General features: G+C 38.7%; 1 protein-coding gene across 2 annotated transcripts in view; it reads right to left on the reverse strand.

Moving 5' to 3' along the window:
• Window positions 1-14,211, reverse strand: part of LOC140238094 (poly(rC)-binding protein 3-like) — a 236,303-nt gene that overhangs the window by 119,843 nt on the left and 102,249 nt on the right. For both annotated transcript variants that reach the window (XM_072318024.1, XM_072318022.1), the window contains exon 3: window positions 3,434-3,565. The gene's annotated coding sequence lies outside the window, so the exon portion shown is untranslated. The remainder of the gene's footprint in view (window positions 1-3,433; window positions 3,566-14,211) is intronic.

Raw genomic sequence — 14,211 nt, forward strand, 5'->3', positions numbered from 1 at the left:
AAGTAGATAATTCCATTAAGAAGGGGAAATGACAGTGTGTTCTCAGTTTTTCCCATGACAGTCAACACTGCAGTTGTTTTCATTCTGTGTGAGTGTTATGTGTATCACAGACATTACATGGGGTTAAAAGGTAGTGTAAAAAAAAAATTATAATGATGATACCCTCTCCATGAACAAAGCTAATCTTTGTAATGGTATTGGAAGAACAGTTTGGCACATGCTATTGATCTTAATATATTTCCTTCCTAGTCCTTGTTTTGTTTGTTAGTTGTTTTGGTTTTTAGATTCATCAGTTTGAAAGAAATATCTTTTGCAACATGAAATGAAATTATAGAGGGGAGATATAATACATGGGTCTCTTAATACCACACTATATCAATGTCACGTCCCTAATCCCAGACTTTTAGCTCATGTGCTATGTGAAACTCTTAAATGTCAATCCTAATTTCATGTCCTGATCAAATTTCATTGAATGATTCCCAAAAATCCAAAACTGTGACAGAAACCTCAGCCTTCTCTTCATCACTCGTACAAAATGTATTATTTTATATATGTCAATGAAACAGTTTACACAGATACTGAAGCTCTACCTCAACTTCATTGTCACAAAGCAGTGGCATTTAAAGATTTGAACACTTCATACATTTGTCCATCCAAGATCTTACACTAGAAAAATATGTGTCCAATCAAGATCTTAAGCAAAGTAGATAAAACAAACTGTTCTATAACATTTTAGCAAGTTTGAATAGTTTAGTGAAATATACACATATATTTCAAGATATCTACGATTAATGTTATCCCTTTTCCTCTTCATTTCACTTCTTTCGAGTCAGAAACTTTCCACTACAATGGCAAAAAGCCAACGTGACTGATGGCGTTAGGCAAGGTGAATAAACACAAAATATTCCTATAGTGGAGCACCACAATTTGTGTGCATCTTACCCAAGATTTCAGGAAAAGAGAAAACTAAGAATTGGGAGCCAGTGATAAGAAGATGGGTTCTGCCATCATTTCAGAAATATGAACAATGATAAATTTGCATATCACTGCTTAAAGTTGTTGATGTGACATCTACAGCTTTCTTGATATGCAGCTATGATAGTTGACTCACTGGATGAGGTACAAATTATACCAAATTTGGTATTTGAGGGAGGACAATTTATCAACAACTCTGCTGGACATTTTTTATCATTATTATAAAACGCACCATTGCAATTCTGTCTTCATACACGCCTCAGCAATGAGCAGTGCTGTAAAATTGCGACCATTGTCAATATCTACATTGTACTTTTTGAAGAATCGCTAAATGGTGACACATGATTAAGGATTTAATTTACCCAAGAATCTAGCTTCGGTTACTTGACGCTACCTCCTCTTGGATATTGTTGTTGTTTTGTCTTCCTCACTAACAGATGTCCTTGCAAATTTGAAGGCCTCTAAAATTTGGTACTGGAATGTAGCTATTTGCATCTTTTTTCCCCCGTGCTTGCATGATGCGCATACATTGACTCGAGTCTGTGAAATGCAATCTAAATTTCATATGTTCCGAGTCCAGCGTGTATCCATGATGGGAAATCAGAAAAGCGTTGCCGTGTATCACCAGCCATAGGGATCACTCCCCATGTATAGAGTTACTCAACAGTGGGATGATGTCTCCTGTAATATTGATCTGTAGTCTTTTCCCCCTCTTATCTTGGCAGCTTACAAGACTTCCAGCCAGGATTTTTCCACAAAGAGAGGAGGATGCTTCTTTTTTCTCTCCTCGAGACGCGTCATCTCGTGGGCAACAGGGCCAACATCATCATCTTATTCTCTATCTTTAATGACATGCCTTTCAATTATCCACAAACTCGCCTAGTCGATCTCCTTGGGGTTTTATAGCACCTTACAATTCTGTTTGCCTTCAGTATTCTTCTAGTTCTTCACTTCTTTAATTCGCCATTACCTTTCTTTATCATCCACTCAACAAAAACGTATGGTGCTTACTGCACGTCGTAAAGCGTTTGATTATCACAACTCGCACACATTAAAGTGGATGCCATGAAGCTTTTGATTATCCAAACTACAAACCAATCAATATCCGCAGCAGCTGTGTTCCTCACCACTACACGCTATCTTCCTTCAGCGTTTTAAGAGCTTTCCCTGCTGTTTTATCTCAAATACCAACTTTTCGGGGGTAGAAAGAATCAATAGATTTCTGACATTCTCGGGAGCGTATAAAACCACTATGTTAACTCTCTTTCTCACCTCCGTTTTGCTTGAAGCTTCAATCCACTTCACCACCATCACTTCTCTTATCATATGCTGATCATATTGCCATTCAAAGGGTTGTGCGAAGTACAACCAGCTTGGCTCACATAAACCACCAAATTTCCCCCCAAATTGCTCGACCAGACACATGTGGCTTTGACAAATTAGTTCTTCTCTTACTTTCACTGTTTCAAGGATTATAGTTCCATTTAAGCAATGTGAACAACAACCTTACCTCATTTGCTCATTCTCACCTCAATCAAGAATGTAATGTGGTAGAGATTGTTGTTTGTAAAAACTCACATACATACACCTGCCACTTGCTTGAAGGCTGCACCACTTTTGCTCACATCTTCCTACGTCCTTGGCTGTAGCAATTATTTACATATTGATAGACATCATCTGTGTCATTACGGGCATTCATGATGGCGGTGAAATACCGCAGTATTAAATGTGGTCATTAGTAAAGTGAATGAAAATATACCACAAAGTACACCACAAAGCACATCCCAAAATGCCATGGTATTTAGGGAGGTAATTCAAACTTCGCATGAGATAAGCACGCGAGCTTTGAGTGTGAATCGTGCTGCAAAATACCACCTATTCCTACACCGGTGTATTCTCACCTGACCTGACATACTTTTTCCCGTGGGAGATATGCCCATGCGCAGTGCTTACTAAAAATACCATGGTGTTTCACGACTGAGAACAGTGCTTAGTGATCAGATCTACCACATTTTCTATTACAACAGTATTTTGCCAATGAGACTGGTGCGAACATATTGCCATGGTATTTAATCCCATGGTAATTCAAATGTAAAGTCACCTATTAATGCCTCCAGAAGTGCACCAAATTTGCTGCCATTATAATGCCTTGTGTCATTCTGAGCTCTGGGGGATGTTTCATAAAGCTGTTCTTAAAGTTATGAGCAACTTACGAGCGACTGGTGATCAGTTGTGATGTGCTATACTTATCAGAATTTCAATAATTCAGCATAAGAAATGATCACCAGTCACTCGTAAGTTGTTCGTAACTTTAGGAACAGCTTTATGAAACACCGCCTGGAGAGGAAAGTGGCTGAGACAGGTAAGGAACATAATAACACCCAGACTGGGGTGCTGCTCATCACCTGTCCACACCCCCTTGACACAGATAAAGTGGGGGGAAGGCTGAAGACCTCACCTTATTTCCTTCCTGGAGGAGCGCTCTTCAGTTCCACAGACTGGGCATGGACATCTGCCTTGGTGACAATGGCACTGACTCGACCGGAGCCAAGCCTTGATTCTCAGTGGTCATCAAGTTGGGGCAAATTTCCTGCCGGGGGTGAGAAGACAAAGAGAATTTTAGGGAGTCACCTTAATAGGATGGAGGTAATTTTGGATGAAGATCCCTCAAGAGGGAATTGTTGAAGAACATCACAAGTAATACAAAAGAGCAGAGACATTACCAGCCACTGCAGGATGGCTACTCTATGGATATAATACCAACCTTCAAAGTTAGCTGCCCCTGTAGGTACCTATACCAAGCCACATGGAAGTTCTTTAACGCAAATAGATTCATACTAGATGAGAAAGGACTGCATGTCACACGTCGAAATATTGAGCTCTTAATCATATTTTAGGTGTGGAATAAGATGAGATTTCATAGGCATGCATGGATAAGTTATTCCTTACGTAGAAGAAATGGATGCATGAATAATGTGAGTGTATGCACTGCATGTTTACATTGAGAGTGGCCGACAACAGCTTCCACCAATTATCACTTACAGTGCTGTGCTTTCTGTATTTCAACCCCCCCCCCCCCCCCAACTTCCAGCAAGTGTCATATGTATCAGAAGGAGCTCCCTGGTGGCCGCAATCAGATGAACAGTCCACTGTGCATGCAAGGGATCCACTGACATCTCCTAGGCTCACTCTCCCCTTCTCTCTCCCTTGCTTTCGCTCCCTCCCTCCCTCTCTCTCATTCGACCAGGACTTGCCGACTTTATGCTGCTCACGTCTTGCTGTGAGGAGTGTGATACGGGATGGTAAGACACAGGAGGAGCAGCAAACACGCCTGCATTATTTATCTTTCTCCGCTGGCGGGCGGCTGTACCTCCAACAGAGTCTTCATGGGAAAGATAGGGAACTAGTCTTCATTTTCCATAGACATTTCTTCTTTAGTTGGGACCTTCTTTGCTGCAGCAAGAAATTGTTTTCTTCACCCTCTCCTTCTCCATGCCTTATGTCATTTTCATTCACCCCAATTCTTCAATCTCTCCTTCTCTCAATCTCCCTCTCTCCTCTCTCTCTCTCTCTCAATCTTCCTTGTCTTAAATGTTCATATCCATTATTTCAACATTCGAATTATTATCAGGCTCGATGTGGTAGTTATCTAATTCTACCACTACTGCATTCACATTGGCCGCAAGTCGAGCACCGATTCTGGAGCTCATGCACAACTTTAAATCTACGACTTGTGCACGATGGCTGTTGATGTGAACACTTGCATCACATATAGATATAAGATGGTATGGTCGCAAGTCAATGGATTTGGAGGATATTTGTAGCACTTAAAGAAATACACTGTGTAAAAAGATTTTGGAAAGAATGCTTTCCTTGCAACATAACAAATGGCCATAGAATCAATGAGCAAAGAAAATGGCTGCCGCTTTTCATCTGCATATTCAAAGAAACTTAATAGCAAATTATAACGAAGAGCCTTGAGAGAAGATTACACCATTTTTTGAAATGATAAAGATTCCAAGTCTTGGGTCATTTTCAAAAAATGATTAGTGACAGCAGAAACTAATGACAAAAGAGCATCTATGTACAAACACTGAGAATATCGAAAGAAATTTTCTTCTTTTACCTCAGATATCAATGATGGAAAAAAAATAAATAAAAAGGATTTCACATTTTGTAAGCCTGCCTCTGTCTTTTTTCTACTTGAATACAATCCCACTTACACCCTTACCACATAGTGATCTCTCTACTGACCTGAGCTGACTAACCCTAAAACTCTCAATGCTGGGAAAGCTAATATCAACTCTGACACTACTCATTAGGGCCCTTAATCAATGGCAAATTGAGTAGGAATTGTAGCATACTTTCTCTCATCTGAACATGTACACAACGATTTGACTCATCCCCTTCTTGTGCAGGGATACCTTAGACTGGTGCATTCAGGCCTGAGTGACCCAAGTTTGCCGAGAAGTCACGGTCAAACGGGAATGTAACTGCAGGCTCTGACGCGATAATCTTCAATGTGCTGACGGATCAAAAGGAAGGTTTGTGCAAATTTGAGCAGGACCATGCACATACAACTGATAAGGACTACAGATCATGTTGTATAGTTGTAACAGAAATGCAGACAAACTGACAGCAGCAGTGCTTGTACTGCTGAACTCCATCATCTAACTGTCTGCGGAAAGTTTTGAATCATTGTCAGTAGAATATACCTTTAAAAAGTGCTAGATCTGATATCTTTACCCTTAAATTAGATGTTTAACCCTCATAAATAGGTCTTTTTGGATGAATGTAGAATAATAAACCTGAAGAGCTGCCTTTCTTTCTCAGACATTCCAATGTCATTTAAGTTAAAGTAAATTTGTATCAAAAGAGCTGCATATGTATCAGTAGTTACATTCAAACAGTGATCTTTAAAGGGACTGTACAGTACTGGTTGAGGGGAGGATTCAGGTTTATAACATTCCTAGGTGAGATAATGAGAAACCTCTTATGAAATATGAAAGAGCATGTAATTTTAAAAAGGATTCCATGTTTATTTGATGAAAATTGGTTTTCAAATGGACGAGATATAAAAAAAAGTGATAATAATAAAAGGCAACAGGCCATGCCTTTTATTAGAATCTCTTTGTTTCACCTTGTTTTTAGATATTTCAGTCATTTCAAAACCAATATTCATCAAATAAATTTTTGATTCCACTAGAATTGTATGCTCTTTGACATCTTGTAGAGTGGTTTCTGAATATCTCGCAAAACATTGAGAAGCTAAATCCTCACCTCAACCAGAATCGTACAGTCCCTTTAACCTCTAGGATAAGCTTTATGGGGAGCCAAGTAAGGCAGGGTCTATTTCTTTATGAATGAAGTCATTTCGTAACGAAATCAAATGTGCAACACTTGGTGCCCCATAGAGGTTATCCTCGAGGTTAAAGATCACCATCTGAGCACAACTAGTTTCAGTCTTCATGGTCTATTGTACATTCCTCACAGACTATTGACACAGTGGGCTAGAAGTATCATGGCCTAAACTGTATGGACTCATTAATGGGAATGTACACAAAGGATAATTACTTAGCTAATTCATAAAGATGATTTGACAGTGTATGACATCATCCAGATATTTATCATACAAAAAAAAAATCTTGTTTGAATCCTGCATGAACATTTCAGAATACCTTCAATAAGCAGTGTTTTTGTTGTTTATTTTTGCCATGGTTCTCCCAAATATGCTGCAGTTTGACAGCTAGTTTCATACTGGTAATGGAATTAATGTTCATGAAATCAAATCAGACAGATGAAATGTAGCTTTCTGTAAAAAAATGATTTGATTCTGTTTGTCTTATCAAAAATATACAATACTAAACACCAAATGTTACTTTCATCATTGCAGATTATAGATCAACCTTGCACATGAATTATCTCTGACATTATCAGCTATATTTCCCTTTGAGGAAAGCAGGCGTACATTCAGTCATGCTGCTGCCTTGCATCCAATCAGCAATCCAACATTTTCAGGTCGAAACACATCTAATTGTATTATGAAGATAAGCAAACAGCTGAGCACTGTTGGAGGAGGGAGGGACCCAAATGAGTGGGGATGTCACATAATGTTCCTAAAATCCCGAGGCGGACTGCTGCACTTGGCTCATTTTAGTTGGTTTGAAACATCCATCCTACTAGTGATCTGCATGTGTATCTCAAATAGGAACTAGACTCGGAATTTGTCAAGACTGACAAATTAGGTGATCCGATTTTTTTTTTTTTAATCAATGATTCGAGTCCTGATCGCAATAGGCATGACCATATAGGTTTCATCTGTGTTTAGAGACATTGGCCGTGTGATATTTGGATTCTCATTTACAAAAGAGAGTCAGGTCTACCATCTTTGGTACCAAATTCGGTATAAACCAGGGAGGTACCTCCCTGGTATAAACTATAACGAAGATACAGAATGAAGTACATTTGACCATTGACCCAACTTTGCACAGCCAAGATGGCATCTGAGCAAAAAGTGGTTATTTTGTGAAATGATTCTTGTAACATGGTCTTTGCGTGTGCAAAATATTGGAAAGATAGGACATGTATTCACCAAGATACAGGTTGAAACATTTATGACCTTTAACCCTAATTTACATACCCAAGATGGTGTCTGATCAAGTAGTTGTTATTTTATGAAATAATGAACGTGACATAAACTAAACATGTGCAAAATATGGGGGTGATAGGGGCTGTTTTTCTAGAGTTATTGCAAAGAAAGTTGCAGAAAGAAAGAAATATCTCAATACATCGAAGATAAGTTTGATTTCAACCAAGTTTTTTGACGTGATCTCGGCGTCGTATGAAAAGATGGAGCGAATACCGACGATAGCCCAAAGTCTCAGCTACAACATATTAAAATCTGGGAGAAATTCACCGAGGAGTAAGTGAGCTAGTGCTCGATAAAGACCGTCATGTCAATTTTCATTTCCAGAAAAATTCCCTCCCATAGAGATAACACGTAAACTGGTTAAATTTGACAAGGTTACATTATATCCATTTTCACGAGGTGAAGACATCATCCGATTAAAATTTTGATGAACAAAACTTAAAGAGTATTAAATTGGCTACAACATACTAAAATCTGGAAGAAATTCACCGAAGGGTAAGTGAGCTAGTCGTCGATAAAGACAATCATGTCAATTTTCACATCTAGAAAAATTCCCTCCCATACAGATAACACGTCATAACGAAGATACAGGAAGAAGTACATATGACCTTTGACCCCACTTTGCACAGCCAAGATGGCATCTGAGCAAAAAGTGGTTATTTTGTGAAATGATCCTTGTAACATGGTCTTTACGTGTGCAAAATATGGTAAAGATAGGACATGTATTCACCAAGATACAGGATGAAACATTTATGACCTTTGACCCTAATTTACATACCCAAGATGGTGTCCGATCAAGAAGTTGTTATTTTATGAAATAATGTACGTGACATGAACTAAACATGTGCAAAATATGGGATTGATAACCATTGTTGTTCTTCATCTATTGCACAGAATGTAGTAGAAAGAAAGAAAAATAAAGAAAAAATTATGTTATTTTATAGAAATTTGAAGGAGAAGCATTAAAAAATCAGAAAAAGATAAAGTTAGGAAGGGAGATTAAGACTAAATAAAGAAAAAGCAGAAAAAAGAGTTTGGAAAAAAAAATAAAAAAATATTGGCAAGGGTGAGGCTCGAACCAGGGACCTTAGGATTACGAGTCGGATGCGCTATGCAATGACCTATTTCATGCTCCATAGGCCCTGTGTATTAAGCAAAATGACGCTGCATCGAAGCCACGTGCCATTTTCAACCAAGTTTTTCGACGTGATGCCGGCCTCGTATGAAAAAATGGAGGGCACACTTACGATAGCCCAAAGTCTCAGCTACAACATACTAAAATCTGGGAAAAATTCACCGAAGCATAAGTGAGCTAATGCTCGAAAAAGATAGTCATGTCAATTTTCACTGCCAGAAAAACTGCTCTCCCATAGAGATAACACGTAAACTGGTCAAATTTGACAAGATTACTTTTAATCCATTTTTACGAGGTGATGCCGCCATCCAATCAAAATGTTGTTATTACATTAATGAAAGAACATTTAATAAGCTACAACATACTGAAATCTGAGTGAAAATTGGCAGAGGATAAGTGAGATACGCCCAAGTAAACTTGAAAATTGATGACGTCATTTTGAAAATTTACTTTTTTTACTTTATTAAGAAATTTGATATCTTTTAATCACTTTTTCAGTATCGCCAACCCATAAACTGACATGTACAACTCATCAGCTTTCAGAATATGTAAAGAAAATGGGGGGTCACCGTCCATCCTGACGAGTAAAATCGGATTTAAAATTGGCGGTTTTTGGGCATTGTTGTACTGTATATCGCCATTGACGCGCGCGCGGAATTTCAACTTTGACAGTCCCGTATGACGTCATATTGAGTCGGATTGACTTGAAACTTGCTAGAAATGTTCCTTGACTTTTCAGACATCCGATAAATGTAAAAAATCGGGAAATTTCTGTTGCATATGAGCTGTACGTGCGTATATGTGCGCGCGCGTACGCGTCCGTCCAATTTTTTCAATTTTTCAAAAAATGCTGCAAATGGTCTGAAACGTGTGCAAAAAAAATTTGAGCTCGATTTGAGCATACAAATATTTCAACGCGCGCGTACGCGCACGTTTTAAGAGAAAATATGAATTTGGAGAATATGAGTAGAATGCGCATAACTTGAAATATATGTGACGTAAATTTCATTGAAAAATTCTATTCCATTAGTGAGATATGATTGAGAATGTGTTTTCATATAATGACGTCACAGTGACGTCACGGTCGACTGATCACTATTATACATTAGATCTGTCGTCTTTGGGACATGATACATATATGGTATAATTTTGAAATTGATAGGAAGAGGACTTTCTGAGCTAACCTCTACACAAATTTTGTCCAGAAATAAAGAAGAAGAAGAAGAAGAAGAAGAACCAACAAAGAATCCGTACAGATACAGAAGGTGATCCGAGAGGATTCTCGGATCACCTAATTAGACAGGATGAAGACGCATTCGAAAGTTTGAACATCCGAATGTGCATATCATATGCTGGGCATACCTTTCAAACCTGAAATTCAGCAAAAAGGAATAACAATTTTTTTTTTTTTTGCAAAAAAAAAAACAACTATTTTTTTCACCCATCTTCCATACACCCCAATTAGTAGGTGTTGAAAAAGTAGGACCACATGGGTGAATGAAGTCTCATCTTTCCTAAGAAATATGAACATTCCTATTGAATGGGAAAAGCTAGCAGGGTACAGTTGGGTAGCACAACAAGCATTTGTAGATTGATGTGAAACACTCAATTCACCAAAAGTACCTGCCTTTATACATCATCCATGATTTGGAGGTTAGTTCTCACGTATAATGCCAGCTGCTAAAATGGATAGGAAGGAAAACTACTGTATAACGAGGAATGTTCACACACATTTTAATTTCGCGTATTTCGCGATGGCCAAGATTTGCAAAATTAAAATGCACGCAAAAGTTCTTGTTTACACTATATGTATCGAATGCTAGAGGCAACTCGTGAAAATTTCATGCTGCGAAAAAGGCCGTCGGCTCCAATTCACGAAAATTTCATACCGCAAAAAAATATTGTGCTTTACAGTATGGGCAAAGTTGATGGCCTTACCTCCATGACAATTCTGACAGAGAATGCTGGTCAGAAATTGAAATTAGAATCTGCATTGCTGGTTGCACAATAAGCCTGTATGCAATCCATAACTCCATATCATTTACATCACTGTGTAATTTACCTGAATTTATAAGTATCAGGTGATTCAACATCTTTTCACTCAAAGGTTCGGATGTCATAATCAAAAAGCATAAGTTTGCGAATAAAGTAGATTGCACATCTAAAGACATAGCTTTCCACAGCACTTTATCTATAGATGTATCTATACATGCATGTATATAATTATATACACAGAGAGAGAGAGATAGAAAGAGAAATCAATATTTCGACAACGGTGGGGTAGAGGTGTGAAATGCATTGGGCTGTTGATGTAATATATTCACCACATGGCATGGTACATCAGATCATATTCATGGGTGATGGCCTAGAGGTTTAAGATCATTTACACACGATGAGTGAGCTATGTATATTACTAATCATAGCAACCTATCAGAGATGACTGAAGTCTCACAGAAAATATCACTATGAAATTCCAAACACTGGGAGCTAAATGAGCGTATGAGGGAGAAGATTAATGATAGATAGGTATGGTGGGAGATTAAATGTCATTCATTACGGGAACACGTTGGGACGATCAGCCCAAAAGCGAAATTTGCCCGTACAGTGTGTCTAATCCTAATAACGAATGATCAACGGCTCAACACGATCCACGTCAACAATTCATCGTGATTTGTGGAGACGGTGGCAGGGGTTGGCTTTCAGCTCAAATGAATTCGTCCCCCATACCAACAGAGCCACTGTCCTGGGTAACAATTAAAAGCCAACTGTGTTTGACGCATTTAATGAGGCTCATTATGCATGGCATTGAGTTCTAATATCCAGACTATCTCGCATCGAATCTGGACTGCATCTTTTTTTTTTTCTCTCCTCACATCTCCTCCTGGTACCTTGCTACATTTAGCAATCAACAGGCAGTGAACGCCGCTCATCACGACACGTCCATCCCGACGACGTAAGTGCCAAACAAGGTCGTGCTCGGTGCGGCCAATCGCATAATTAATGTTCAATCGTTCATCACACACCACAGAAGAAAATGAGGATGGGAGGAAGAGAAAGAGGGAGAGTAAGAATGAAAGAATGGACGTATGTGTGTATGTATGTATGTGTGTGTGTGTGCATGTGTGTGTGTGTGTGTGTGTGTGTGGGTGTGGGTGTGCGTGTGGGATCAGGGACGACATCATTTCCTGGAGGCCATTACACAATCTTCTCTGACCGTCATCACCACACGGCTATTTACATGCCTCCGCTCAAACTGGCCATTATGACCCACTAAACAGCACGCCATAAAAAGTGGGCAAATATTGGAGCATGGAGGGATTAATTATACGGACTTAATTAATTGTCATGGAATCGGAGATGCAGTAAGAATTATGCAAAGCCTGAGTACGTATCTGGGTCCATCACTGAGACTCCACTGAGTCAATGTACATAAAGAGTGAGATGGCGAGGGGAATCAATAGATTCGGACAACGGCTTAACACCCTTTATGAGACGGCAGAATTTGAAGATGGTGATCCTGTGTGAAATATGCTGCATTTGTCCATCTGTGTATACTGAATGCTCCATCTTGGTGTTTCCTTAATCAATTCATCCCCCCCCCCTTCTTCCATGTTTGCCAATTATTGGATCCCAAGCTATAAAATGTAAATAAGAATTTATGGTTGCAGTTTACAAGGGCCCATTACACTACCTACTGCACTTTTAGAGGCTTAGGCAAAATTCTGCGAGTCGCGAGGGATGTAGTACGGTGCGAGCCGATCAAGAGACCAGTCTCGGCTTGATAGAAAGCCTGTCGGAGACTGCCGAGAGCAAAGGGTGAGAAGTGATAAATATGTGGCAAGTTTGACACACGCGCTTCACCCGAGCCGTTTCAATTTAAACAAATATCAATTTCACCCGAAGAAAACGGATTGCAGGACGTAGTGCTGCAATTAAGACAGAAACTGTGAGGACTCTTTCTTCACCCCCATCATTATAAATGCATCCACACTCCTCTGTGTACTGTTTGGTCACAATACTCCAATACATTGAGCCAAGGGGGGGGGGGGGTGCCTTCTTTCAGCAGGTTGATAGCTATTGGTCTAGTACTGCAATGCAAGATTATTCTTCTTTTTTTTTTTTTTTTTGAATTGGTAACAAGAGACAGTTTTACCTTTGGGAAGGAAGCACTCTTTATGCAATTCTTTTTCCCTAGTGCATTTAGTTAGTGCTTTTGTTTTGTTTTGCTTCTACATTACAATGTTAAATGACACCATGAAAAAGAATTACTTCCAACAAAGAACTGGTAGTGATAAAAAAGCATCGAAGATATCTTGAGCAATATTTACCTTAATTTCACAAGAAAAAATACTTTTTACATCTCAAAAATGTTCAATTTCCACGACGAAGAATTTTATTGCCATTGCGACGTTTCTGTATGTATTGCATCAAATGTTGCTTTTAATGAATGCTGTACACATGGAGTGAATTTGCTACTGTCTTTTCTAGGTGGTGAAAATTATAAAATCCTCATCCATTTCCAAGTCTCTTAGGCATACTTCAGTACTCTAGACATTTAATTCAAGCCTCATCAAAACATGCCTGAGGTGCACGAGAAAATATCTAATGTTTCCAGGATGTCTGAATGGTAAATTAGGGATTGAATAAAAGGGAAAGTAAGAAGGAACAACAGAAGGCAGAAAATGAACAATTCTTTGAAGAAGAAAAGAAAGAAAAAGAGTCAATGCATGACTGTCAACAACCTGAGGCAAAATTTGATCGGTGAGGAAAGGCCATTCCACTCTGTGGGCATTCTCAAGTGTGTTTATTATGAAATTGATGCGTATATATTTGACTTGACTGGTATATTCACAAAAGTGAAATGGAATCGTATTTACTAAGAGCCGGCGTACATGTTGACGATTTGAATATCATCCAATCACAGCACATATGCCATTAGAGGGTAGCCAAATGGAAGCCAGAGTGGGAATTCTTCATGTACTTTCAATCGAATTACCCTGCACTTTATAATGCACAAAATTCCTACACTCTTATCGCGTATGTCATTAAGACCTCCGAATGTGTCAGTTTGCGCCCTCGTATTTTGTTTTGCAATAAACCTCACACCAGTCTAATAGCATTTTCACTCAACATCCAGAACAGCACCCACCAGACGGAGAGGTATGTGTTCATGCAGCAGTAAGGAATTTCATTAGAAAGATGCAATATTGCCCAAATGTGATCTAATAAAAGGTGCCTGAAATAACACTGATACAAAGTTCGACAAAATTCCCACACTGCCCTTAATGGAAATACAAATCCACATTTTTTATTCATTATCTTTAAGTTCCGATAAAATACCAACAACAAAACCATGTGTGCTCATTTTTTTTTTCATTATTTGTATTATAACATTGAACATTCTTTTTGTACAGTTACAAAGAATGCATGGCCAGGGAATAATTTTTCTCGA

This window comes from Diadema setosum, chromosome 14, assembly GCF_964275005.1.
Source record: "Diadema setosum chromosome 14, eeDiaSeto1, whole genome shotgun sequence".
Classification (NCBI taxonomy): domain Eukaryota; kingdom Metazoa; phylum Echinodermata; class Echinoidea; order Diadematoida; family Diadematidae; genus Diadema; species Diadema setosum.